Genomic DNA, 12,853 nt, shown 5'->3' on the forward strand with positions numbered 1-12,853 from the left:
ACAACTTATAGCAGGGGTGGCAAATCTTTTAGAGACCACGGGCCAAACTGCAACCCACACCCATTTATTTAGTGAAAAGTGCCAACACTGTCATTAAACCCGAATACCATGCCGGGTGTGGTGGTGCACGCCTGTAATCCCAGCACTCAGGAGTCTGAGGCAGGAGGATCACTGTGAGTTTGAGACCAGCCTGGGCTATATAGTGAGTTCCAGGTCAGTCTCAACTACATAATGAGACCCTGTTTTAAAAAAACAAAACAAAACAAAACAAAAAAAAAAAACAAACCTGAATACCAAGGTTTTAGTTTTTAAAAAAAACTCTCTACTTCAACTTAACATCTTTGTCTTAAAAAAAATCACATAATAACATGTGTGCTTTATAGGTTCACCACCACTGACCTATAGAATGGGAAAAAATTGCCAGCTACTCCTCAGTCAGAGCCCCAATATCTAAAATATACAAAGAACTCAAAATATTAGACAAACAAAATAAAAGAATTAAGAAATAGGCAACTGAAATGAACAGACACTTGTCAGAAGTAAAACTGGCTAATAGATACATTCAAAATGTTAAACATCTTTGGCCATTAAAGAAATGTAAGTTAAAACAACACTGAGATTTCATCTTATTCCAGAAATGACCACATCAAGAAATCAATAATAAATCCTGGTGAGGCTGTGGGCAAAAGGAACCCTTCTATATTGCTAGTAGGAAAGTAAATGAGTACAACCCCGATGGCAATCAGTGTGGAGATTCCTCAAAACACTAGAAAATAGAAATTCCATTTGATCCAGAGATTCCTCTCCTAGGTATCTTTCCAAAAGAGTTAAAGTCACTGTCTAACAGTGATTCATGTCTACCTATTTTATAGCAGCACAATTCATAATGGCTAATTTATCCACCGTCCACCAACAGATTTGTGAATAAAGAAAATGTAATATTTATACACACGGATTATTAGTACTCTGCCATACAAAAATAAATTTGAATCACTTGTAGGAAAATGGATGCACCTTGAGGTAATAATAAATGAAATAAATCAGATATAAAAGCTAAAGTATCTCATGATTTCTCTTATACGAGAAATCTAAAGCATAAACAAAAGACTGATGATGAGAAAGAGGGAGATAGACCTCTTATTTTTAAAGAGAAGGGGACCAAGAGATGGAGGGAGAAGTAAAAGGAATTAAGATGTGTTCTGTACATGTCCCAGCTCTCCATGATGAATATAATCATTACGTACTGCAAACATGCACTGATAAAAATTTAAAATTAATTTAAGAGAAGGGGAATATCACGGAAGTGGAAAAGGAGAGTCTTCAAATTCTGAAAGTGATCAAACTACATACATGTGCTAATTAATTCTGCGTTACGAACAACAGGGCCGTTTCCTACGTGTAACACACCATGGAGAACTACAGGGGCGACTTTATATCACAATATTTTCATTTTATGCTTTCCACCTACAATGTATACAAATTCAAAGACTCCAGAAACGACTGGAAAGGACAAGAAGAAGGAAATGGAAAAGCATTAAGGGGAAATGTTAACATCACACAGGATAAATAGTAGAAGGAAGCCATTCAGTCCTACTGGAAACCAAAAGGGACATTATTTTGTTATAGACAAGGCCAAGGATTTCCTTGAAGTCTGAGGTACCACCTCCTAATACAGGAAGGATCTGTACCTACCCTGCACTGTGTTCCCAAGTGGGCATGTCTAAAGAAATCTGCCGTCTAAAGCTGAAGGTTGAGACCATGGAGAGATTTATCTTTAAGGCGTGCAAGTTTAAGTATAACCACACAGGGGTAAATGGATTTCTCCTATTTTTTCCCAGGAAGGCTGCTTGGCATAAGCCTGGCCGGTTGTTGAGTATTTGGAGTCACAAAGGTGAGCAGGATGGCAAAGGGGGAGATGGGGCTAACAGACCTTCCTGAGCATTTCCGTCCATGTTCCCAATTAAATCTGTGGAGCAGGAAACCCAAATGGAGAGCCACAGGGGAAAAGCCACGGGAGCAGAAAAAATGTCAAAGAGACAAAAGGCAGACTTTTGCAGGAAACTGTGGCCATGTAAAATGGGACTGAGAGGCACAGTTTGGATTTTTTCAGATGAAGAATGATACTCTAAATGCTGCCAACTTGACATGGTGCCTATCTCTTCCCTATGTCAAAATTTCCACGGCAGATGGCAAGGCGCAAAATGACCCAAAAATGTCAATCCTTTTTTCTTATAATAAAGAGAAGCTATCAAATAAACACAAAACAGTGGAGGAAAAAAAGCACAAAGACACTGCCTGGGGGCCCTTCTTCTGCAGGAAAGAGACAGATAATAGAGAGATACAACAGAGGTCTGACTCTTGTACAAAATACAGCTTCTGCTCAGTGCAGTGGCTGAAAGTACAATTCTCTCTCACTTGTTAAGTTGCTTTGTTTCAGGAAAGACATTAATGCAACTGTAAAAAAGTGCCTGAGTGTGTAGTGAAAAGCAGGTGAGTGTCTCTCACCCTTGGGAGAGTTCCTCTCCTCAAAAGCAAACATTCTTACCTGATTGTTGTGCACCCCCAGGAGAGAGATAGGTACAAGTTTGTGTCATCCTCTTCCCTCTTTTTATACAAATCATGTCATCTAAACGTATTGTTCTTCTTTTCCTTTCTACTTACTACACTGAGAATACTATTCTTTCATTCAAAAAATATTTATTGAACACCCACTATTCACAGGTTCAGCACACAAATGAACAAACATCTTTGTCTTACAGGTGCTTATGGTTAGTAGAGGAAATCACAGACCAGTAATATATACTGTATCAGAGGAGGCTGGCTTTATGTGAGCCATATGGTCCACAGTGACCTCAAGAGAAGACCATGTGGCTATCAGGAATATCTATTCAGACAGACGCAAAGGTCCTGAGACAGATGTGTGACTTTTGCATATAAGGAGCAGCGGGAGGTCACCAAGGCCAGTAAAGCAAGCAAGGGACAGAGAGACAGGAAATAAGGTCAAAGAATGAAGAGTAGGGCCAGGTCATGTAGATTCTTACAGCTTGGGGCAAATATTTAGCTCCTAGTTTAAGTGGGATGGGAAGCCACTGGCAACTCTAGCGAGGAGGAGGGGCCCCCATCAGATGTGCATTTGGGGATGGCCACTCTGACTGAGGAGCTGAGGCAGCACGGCTGGAAACGAGGTCCACTGGGAGTCTTGCAGCAGTCCAGGAAAGGGCGATGCCGACATGGACTAGGCGAGGAGCAGAGAAAATGGTGGGCGGTGGTTGGGTTCCAGATACCTCGTGAATGCTGGGCTTGGGCGAGGTACTGATGGACTGCAGGGGGCAGTGAAAAGGAAGGTTTGATTTCTACCCTGAGTGATTGTCAAGAAGGAGTTTCCATGGACTTCAGGGGAAAGTGCGGGGCTGGGAAAGGAGAGGAAGGCAAGCTTGGAATTCCGACTGAGACCCACGGATGGAAATGTGGAGGGGACCGCAAGAGGTACGAGTCACGGGGATGGAGCGCCCGGAGAGGGGTGTAGATGAAGCCATCCGCAACCTGACGGTGTTGAAATAGGCATCTAAATGGGTTCACAAGCCTACTGAGACTTCCCTTGTTCTTGAGTAGCTGCACGATGAGTTTTTAATATTAAATTGAAATGAGAACTTCTTTGAGAAGAAGTCTAAATACACTGTACAGTTGATCCTCATTACTTACGGATGCCATATCTGTGGATTCTTCTACTTGCTAAAATGTGTTTGTGACCCTAAAAGCAGAACCGCTTTTCTGGCTTTCCTGGCCATTCAGCCCCGTGAATGGTTACAACTTCGAGGTCCTGATACCCCATGTGACAGCTGAGGTCCAGCGAAGCGACACTCTCCCATCTTGTTTTGGCTCTTGAAACATAAAGAAGTATCTTTCTTGTGATCTTTCTAGTGCTGCACTTTATATATCTGTGTGCTTTCGCTGGCGATTTTACTGTTTAAAAATGGCCCAGGGCAAGTGCTGACACCCGTCTAAGGGCTCCTAAAGGTAAGCAGTTTGTGCCGTGCCTTGCAGAGAAAATACGCACGGCAGGTAAACTTCATTCTAGCACGAATTGAGAGTCCTGTTAATGAATCGACACATATGACTGCAAGTGTCTTTAAGCCGAAACACACACAAAATAATTGTCTGTATTGACGGATGGAAGAAAATGACTTGTGGGAACCGAACCCTCCACTTCCCAAGGAAGCGGTGGTCGGGATGCACTAATTCAGCGTCCCCAGGCACTTCACACACCATGAACGTGGCAAATAACGAGAGGTCAGCTTACTTGCTGTTAGTTGTTTTCTACCTTTGGCATGGGAACTCTAAGACTGAAGTTACTTAGAGAAATCGCCTACCACTACCTATGCCTTAAGAGAACCCAGGGAGAAAGGGGGAGCTGTGGCCCATTTTAAGAAGTGCTAGTGGAGAAAGGGGAAATTCCTCCGTGAAGGGTGCAGTGATCTGCATACATGGGACTCCACAATCCGACGTGGACGGACAGCTCTGTAAACCCATCGGGCTATGGAAAGCTCTCCCTGTCAGACGAGTATCCACGTGTCTTCTTCAAGTTCCCAACACAGCTGAAACTCTATCTGCTCTGTCTTCATCACAGTAACGGAAACCTGATGATCGCGTGCGTCTGTTGTTAACAGTCCTGCATGTTCTCAAATGCCTATTAAATAACTGCGCTTTTCCAATCTCCAAGTAAAACATTCCCATTTCCTTTACAATTTCTTTCTAAGGTCTTATTTTCCATCCTTTCATCATGTGAATGGCATTTAGTCTGCTTCAAAACATGGACAATCACGTCATCTTCTAGCCTGTTAAAAAAATCTATTCACGACTGCAATTTCCGTCTTGCTGCTTCCACAGCCCATATGATGGTCATAAATGTGTACCTGGTAGGACCATTTCATATCAAAATCTCCATCAGCAACTGTATTAATGTATAATTGTTACCCTAATCCTTCTACATAAGGAGTCACTTTAAAATAAAATGTATTTACAGTCCCCCCAAATATAAAGACCCAATTCAAAAATGGGCATCCAAAATGAACAGACATTTCTCAGACAAAGAAGTAAAAGCAGCAGGAAAATATTTGAAAAAATGTTCCACATCACTGGTCATTTGAGAGATGCAGATGAAAACAACACTGAGATTCCACCTCACCCCGCAAAGAATGCCTGCTATCAAGAAATCACACAATAACAAATGTTGGCGGGGTTGTGGGGAGAAAGGAACCCTTCTCCATTGTTGGTGGGAGTGCAGACTGGTGCAACCACTATGGAAATCAGTACGGAGATACCTCAAAGAGCTTGGACTGGAGGTTCCATTTGACCCAGCCATCCCTCTGCTGGGTATCTTTCCAAGAGAACTAAAAGAATCATATCACAGAGAAGTATGTGCACCCATGTCTAAAGCAGCACAGTTTGTAATAGCTAAATCTTGGAAACAGCCTATTTGCCCATCCGTTGGAAACTGGATAAAGAAGTTGTGGTTTTTCTATAAAATGGAATATTACTCAGCCATAAAGAACAAGAAAATAGATTCATTCATAGGAAAATGGATACATATTGAAGATATACTCCTAAGTGAAATAAATAAGTCACACATGCGTAAATACCGAATAGTTTCCCTGGTGTAAATAATCTGCAACAATGCATAAGATTCTAATAAGATTACTGACATTTAGAAATAGGAAGAAAGGAGCTAAAGGTGTAGGGAAGGTGTGATGCGTAGGGGAAGAGTAAAAAGGGAAAAGAAAAAAATGTGAGAGAATGAAAAGATGAAAATAAAGTGTTTGTAGATGGGGAGGGGAGGAGGGGATGAAGGGAGGGCAGAGGTAAGGGGAAAAAATGAGAATCAAGACTTGTCATGTAGAGGTACAAGATCCCAACAATGAATGTAACTGTACTGTATCCCTAAAATGTACCAATAAACTCAATTAAAGCTGAAAAAAAAAGAAAGCCAGATTAATTATTGAAGACAATAGCTCAAGTGCAGACCAAAAAGGCCTGTAACCCCAAAGAAAACAAAAAATATAAATTAAAACTGAAGACAACTGACATATAAATGCAAGGTATTTACTGAATTTAGTGTTAGAATCTACTTACTCTGGGGTCTGGCAATCTGGGTCAAAGCTCCAGTGCCATTGTTTTAAGTCCTAGTTGGCAACGTGTCTTGTCACTGTCTTTTAAACTTCTGGGCAAAAAAAAAAATTTGAAAAAAAATTTTGTTCAATCTTTGGAAAAAAACCATAAATCTGGATCCTCAGGAGGTTGCACTGCTAGGGAATTGATCATGTTAAAGTATGCTGTGACGCCGCCTCACAGGCTGCATTCTCCTGGTACATCTTGGCTCCTAAAATGACCTCATGCCCTTATCTCTGGTTTCCCTCCCCGCCAAGGCCACAGTGGTCCAGGAAAGTTGAAACCTGTGTCTGCAGGACTGGGCCCATAAAAGCAATCTGGCCTGTGATAGGTTAAAAGTAACTTACTCCTCATAAATAAACAATAGCCCACCCCAAAACTGATAAAAGGACCTTCCTTTGTTTGCTCCTCTCTCTCCTTCTGCTTCTTCTTCCTCCTCTCTCTCTGCCTTCCTACTACCTGCTCGCCTCCCTACAATAAAGATCTCCTGCCGGACCTCTCGGTGCATGAATGGCCTAATTGGGAAGGGGCACCTGAAAGGGCACGCGAACCCCCTTTCATGCACTATGCTCGAAGGTCAAATATTTCTAGGACACTGGATAATGATTCTAAGAAATTTTCTAAAAATGAGTCTAGAATTTAAAAGAACAAAGAAGGGAAGCCTTTCTGTGTTTTGAAGCCACAAGAGTCAGCAGAAGCAGGATATCAATCCAGGAAGGAGCCCTGAAATTGAACTCCTTTGCTAGAAAGTTATGTGTGGCCTCCAATGAGTCACATGACCTTGTGGACTCTCGACATCCTCACGAAGAGGAGGCCTCAGATGATCTCTAAGCCCCGTGCTGCTTCTGAACTGTGTGTTTATAGTGTGGGAGCACAGATCATTAGGGGCACAAATCACACACATGTTTAAGCCTAAATTAACTGGGTAAAGTACTGTGTCTGCATGTTCCATATACACCTCTCTATAGGGTCTACCAAGTGACCTGCAAAGATGCCACACCCCAAGTCTGAGATAAATTCTAGGCTGGCCTCAAATAAGACACTGTGTGGTTTCCAACAATCTCAGCCCATTATTCCAAGTGGCTCTCTGGGGGGGACCCCGTCTCGCGGGGAATAGGAGGTGAAAGTCGCCTCTTATTCGTGGGTCATTAGAGGCCGATCTGATCTTGAATGTCTGTGGAGGAAATCTTTAAGAAGTTAGAGTATATGGCCCAAGTCTGGTTTCTGATCAAAGGCGCTTTATTGGTTCAGCAAAATGATTATATATTGTTATCCCAGTAAAGTACTGTGTCTGCATGTTCCATATACGCCTCTCTATAGGGTCTACCAAGTGACCTGCAAAGATGCCACACCCCAAGTCTGAGACAAATTCTAGGCTGGCCTCAAATAAGACACTGTGTGGTTTCCAACAATCTCAGCCCATTATTCCAGCACCAACTCTCCAGGGCTGCTCATATGTCCTACAATTCAGTTCAATTCTGACACTACTGTTACTGCAGGCTCCACCAGGGTCCAGCAATCCCAGCACGAACTACCCAGAGTTCCTACAGATCACTAGGATAAGAGCTGCACAAGCCCGCTCCTATGGTGTAGACATCAGCCCCAAATGAGGGTATCAGGCAGATCACCCGTCCTTGCCCCTGACTACCACCTGGGCATTCCCATGACTTTCCTCCCTCAAGTTCTGGTAATTCTCTAAAATGACCCACAGAACACAAGAAAACACTTTATTTACAATTAAAAGTTCACCATTCAGGATACAACTCAAGAACAGTCAAATGGAAGAGATCCCTAGGATAAGCAATGAGAGCGGGCGATGTGCCACGCCCGCCCCAAGTGTTATCCCTTCTTAGCACACGCATGTGCTCACCAACCTGGAGGCTCCCTCAGCCTCCTGGTTTCACAGTGTTTTACTACAGTTTTATCACCCAGGCATAAATGGTCAAATAACTGGCCACTGATGATGGAGCTGAACGAGTCCCTGTCTCCTTCCCAGAGGCTCTAGGAGCGGGTGGCTGACCAATCTTAACACTGCAAATCTAATGCTCAATCTTTCTGGCCACTGGCCCACCTCACCTCCTAGTGCTATCTAGGGATTGGCCTGAATCACACCACATTAGCATAAACTCAGGTACTGTGGAAAGGAACTCATTAGGAATACCAAAGACATGCCTTTTGCCAGGGAGAGCAAGGGCTTTAGGATCTTGTGCCAGGAACCACAGACAAAGAACAAATCTTTATTTTGCATTACAGCATACAGGGTTTGGAGTTCTAGCCTCTGGCGGTGCAGTCAGCAGAACAAATAATGACTTAGGGCAACCCACACATCAGAAATCTTCCTTGTCCCTCTCCGAATGGCAAAGGATGATACTGGAGAAAGGCACTTGCATTGCCTCCCCAGGGGGCAGAAGCCACAGCAGTTTTAGGGCCATGGCATCCCTCCTTGCCAGAATCGTCTCAGATGCCCTGTAATTCATTTGTCCTCATCGGCTTCCCGCCTCTCCGTAAACCTGCAGCTCACCAGCATCTATCTAAGTACTCACTGTGTGTCAGCTTCCTAGACTAAGTATTTCATAAATGTTAACTCATACAATTCTCATTTCAGCCTAGGAGGTGGTTATGATTAGGAAGAAACTGAGGCAGAGAAGTAACTGGCCCCAATTCATAAACTAAGTGATCAGCAGAAGAGAGATTCAAATCCGGAGCTCATGCTGGAACCACTATTCTGCTGTACGTTTCTGGACTTGTTATCCTGTGAATGGTGCCACCATGGAGGACTGTTACCTCCTTCCTGCATTTTAAAACTTCAATTCTTTCTCCTCCTCCATTAGTTTTACTTTAGGGGAGCACATCACTCATTTGCTTAGTTGCAAAATAGCGAAGAGGGCTGGTGGCATCATTGTGGAGTACTGACGGGCACCTTTGGCTTGGCTCTCCATACGAACAAGAGACTTGTAAAAGGTCCCCAATTGTCCTCTGGATGCATGAGGTATATGCAGCCCCCTTGGCTAACCTCTGGGGCGGAGGAGTGATGGCACAGAGGGTCCCTGGCACTCCTAGTAAGGTTGGGCCAAGAGAGTATGTTTTGCATAGTGTGCATGGCCAGGAGTGAGTTCCGGGCACAGGAATGTGATGTCTGTGTTTGTGCGGATGCCCTGCGTTCTCAGGCGGTCCTCACATGGCCCGCATTAGGTGGAGTTTGGTCACATGCAGAGAGAGGGGGAGTGGTCGCTTGGTTTCTGGAAGCCTCCGTGGTGCAGTCTGGCATCATGGTTATGGCTCTCTCTTCACATCTCTGCTTCACAGTCTCTGGTTCATTCTCTCATTTATCTCTGAAGATTCTTGGCCTTAGGATCCCCTGGTTGTTATTAATAATAATAAAAAAGTTTTAGCTTAGGACAACTTAAGCACGTTTTTGTGTCTTAGATACAAAAAAAAAATTCAGGAATAAGATTCTAACCTGTAACATAGTAAGGTTTATAATTTTAGCAAAAAAATCACCAAATTCCTTGTTTACCATACTCTGAAGGCTGTTAAGAAAAAAAGAATGACCACTTCATATCTCCCACTTCACAAGAGATCATCCAAACTTCACTGCAACCCCTTAGAATCCCTTATTCAAGGACATTTTTTCCTTTGATCATTAAAGGCATCAAAAGGGACAAAAATCAATACAATGCCCTTTGGGGCCACTAAGCACAAATCTCTCTGCCTTTGTGATCTTTAAAAAAATACAAGGACACTCTCCCAAGCCTACACATCCTGACTCAAGGTAAATGGTCGTCTTTGGTTAATCAGAACATGAACCTTGGAGTTGTCTGGAATTTTCTTGTCATTTCTTACTAACAGGTTTAGAAGGGGATCCTGGGGTGCTCTTCTAGGTTTCTTTGATTTTTTTACATCTTCCTTTAATATCCAAGGACCACACTTGATTCAAAGCACAGTTCACAGTCAGCTGCCCAGCCTTTATGCATTTATCTCCCTATGTGAATTTCTGGTTTATCTGTTCATATTATTAATTGTTATTCTCCTTCATTAAGATCTAAGCAGGGCCCAGGGCTCTTGTCTTCCTTGCCCACCAATGGATCTGCATCACCTAGCATAGAGCTAAAACACAGTAAGAACTTCATAAAATCAGAACAGCTCATTGCTCTCACAAACAGAACAAAATGAGAATGACTCAAATACAAGCAAAGCTAACTTTTTATTCACAAAGAATTCAAGTCAGTTGCATGTGGGGAAGAAGAAAGGCTCATCACTCAATGGAGTCATTCATAGACGAGGTTGATATGTTTGCCATCTTCAACATCTGGCTTCCAAGTAACCCTGGCCAGTAGCATTTGGCCAGCAGAAAAGGGACAAGAGGCGCATGAATGCATGCGTGGGGGGTTTTAACGGCAGGCCTGGAGCAGCTCCCAGGCAACTGGCCCAAACTTAGCCACAGAAAATGGGGGAAAATCAAGGGAAACATAGGTCAGTTGTATGTGCAGCAAAAGAGCAAAGTGCAAAGAGTGTGGGAACTGGTGAGCAGCTAGCAGCCTGCAGACATCTGGCGAAGAAGAGAGAGGAACGAGGGAAGCCAGGGGGACGGCAGACTTTTCCTATTATAACACAGGGAATACGAACGGCTGCCCTAACTGACCATCTGTCAGCCAGATTTCTGTCCCTCTAAAACATACCTGAGACAGTCAACATGCTAACAAGAGAAAAGTTTATGCTGGCTCATAGTTTTTAGAAGTTTCAGTCCACAGTTGGCTTCACTGCTCTGGGCCTGTGGTAAGACCACGACTGGCAAAGCTCCCATCTCATGGCCAAAAAGTGAAAGAAAGAGGGTGAGAGAGGGACTTGGGTTCCACAATCCCCTTAGAGGTCGTTTGCCCAATGAGGAAAAAAACCTCCCATCAGTCCCCTCCTCTTAAAGGTCCCATCGCCTCCCACGGGTGCCAAACTGAGAACTAAGCTTCAAGATAAGGGCTGCCGAGGGATATTTACGATTGGAATTCCTGAAGCCTCCCACTGACTACAAAGCAAGTATTAACACGTGTGTCTGCCCTGGCTTCCACAGGGTGCAAATTTTATAAAATCTGCAGCTTTTTTTTTGGTTGTTGTTGTTGTTTCTCAAACTCTGGCTTCCTAAAATAAGGTCATGCCTGCAATAAATGCTAAAGAAAAGTTTGAAAAAAATAGAACAAAGGACATTCCTTCTGTTGCGTAAGTATTAAGAGAATGGGAAAAGAGATAGTAGAATCCACAAACAGCTAGCTGAACATTCTCCATCAAATATGGTTCAATCTAAGAAGCTCCACATCACCAGGTCTTGAATGCCTTCTACATGCTGGGACCAGTACTGTGTGTTCTGGATTTATTTCAATCCTTTAGGTATCCCTGAAAACAATTACTGAATTATTTAGAATAGGGCTCCTTTCCAAAGATACTGGCAAAAAATTAAGTTCCACACCATAGTTCCATCTGAGATTATCTACACAAAGCCACAGTGACACTAAGGATGCCTTTTAGAAAGAAAGAGATTTTTATGTATCCAGTTACAGGCAATAGCATGTTTTTGAGAAGGAAACAAGATTTGGTTTTGCCAGGGCAGTGGTCACAGAAGTGATGGCAGCAGCCAGTTATGCTGTCTTGAGCGGATGGGTTGGGATGACAGCTTCAGTTCTGAATTAGGGCAAGATATACCCTGCTTGATGTTGCTCCCAAGTCCTCAGTGCTTGATGCTGGATGATCCAAGAATGACGATTACTCACTCACACAAGGCTGACTGCATTGCAACCCTGATCAAGTCAAGACTGTGAGCCATTTATAAAACTTTATGCGTTTGTACAAGGGCCGACAGGACCAAATGAAGAGCAAAGCTGGATGAGGAAGTCCTTGCACGTCAAGGCCGCCCCACTTGGGAATCACAGAAGTTTAAACCACAGACGACCTGATATGCAACCTTGTTGGGCTCCCCAACATGATGCTCTTGGACAGCTTTCCAGCCCTCCTCTTAACTCACAGACTAAACACGGTCCATGCTAAACACAGAACACGAGCTCATCACGTCCTCTCCTCTGCCTCCTCCCACTTCTCTGTCCATTCTTTTACTTAATACTTAAAAAAATTAGGTCACTGACTTCCTTGATGTCGTTATGAGTCAGATATCAAAAGAACCAGTTTGGGCAAATGCTTAAACTTGTGTGTACAAAGATGCTCAGTTAGCATTATCACAGATAATTTTGATGGAAATTTGGGAAATCCTCATGCACATCAAAATGACAGCAAGCTGAATTTACTGGCATAAATGACAGTATATTACTCAGCTTTCCTGTTACTGGGACATAACATCTGATACAACTTAAAGGAGGAGAGGCTGAACTGGCTCACGGTTTCAGGAGATTCAGTCCAGTGTCAGCTGGCTACATGGTGGAGGGCAGGGCTGAGCAAAGGTGTTTAGTTCACGGCTGCTGGGAAGCGGAGCAGGGGAGCAATGCCAGCGAGGAAGAGGCAGGGAACCAGATAAAGAACCCAAGGCTATTCCATCAGCCCACCCAGACACACCCAGAAGTGTGTTTCTCCTAGTCCTGTGGCTGCTCCCGGGCCAATCGAGTTGACAGTACAGCTCTGCTGTCACAGAAAGCCAACTTCATGCAGCTGTAGCTACACGAAGGGTTTGGCAAGGAGCTGGCAATGTTCT

At 43.5% G+C, this 12,853-nt stretch overlaps 1 protein-coding gene and 1 long non-coding RNA gene across 3 annotated transcripts in view; both read right to left on the bottom strand.

Annotated features, from left to right (window-relative positions):
• The window catches only part of Pld5 (phospholipase D family member 5), a 307,043-nt gene that overhangs the window by 228,992 nt on the left and 65,198 nt on the right, over window positions 1-12,853 (bottom strand). The gene's annotated exons all lie outside the window — the stretch shown is intronic.
• The window catches only part of LOC117285539, a 46,035-nt gene continuing 41,617 nt past the window's right edge, over window positions 8,436-12,853 (bottom strand). The window contains exon 3 of the long non-coding RNA XR_004516612.1: window positions 8,436-9,523. This is a non-coding gene — a long non-coding RNA (uncharacterized LOC117285539). The remainder of the gene's footprint in view (window positions 9,524-12,853) is intronic.

This window comes from Fukomys damarensis, unplaced genomic scaffold (assembly GCF_012274545.1).
Source record: "Fukomys damarensis isolate Sample0158 unplaced genomic scaffold, DMR_v1.0_HiC HiC_scaffold_11, whole genome shotgun sequence".
NCBI classification, from domain to species: Eukaryota; Metazoa; Chordata; class Mammalia; order Rodentia; family Bathyergidae; genus Fukomys; species Fukomys damarensis.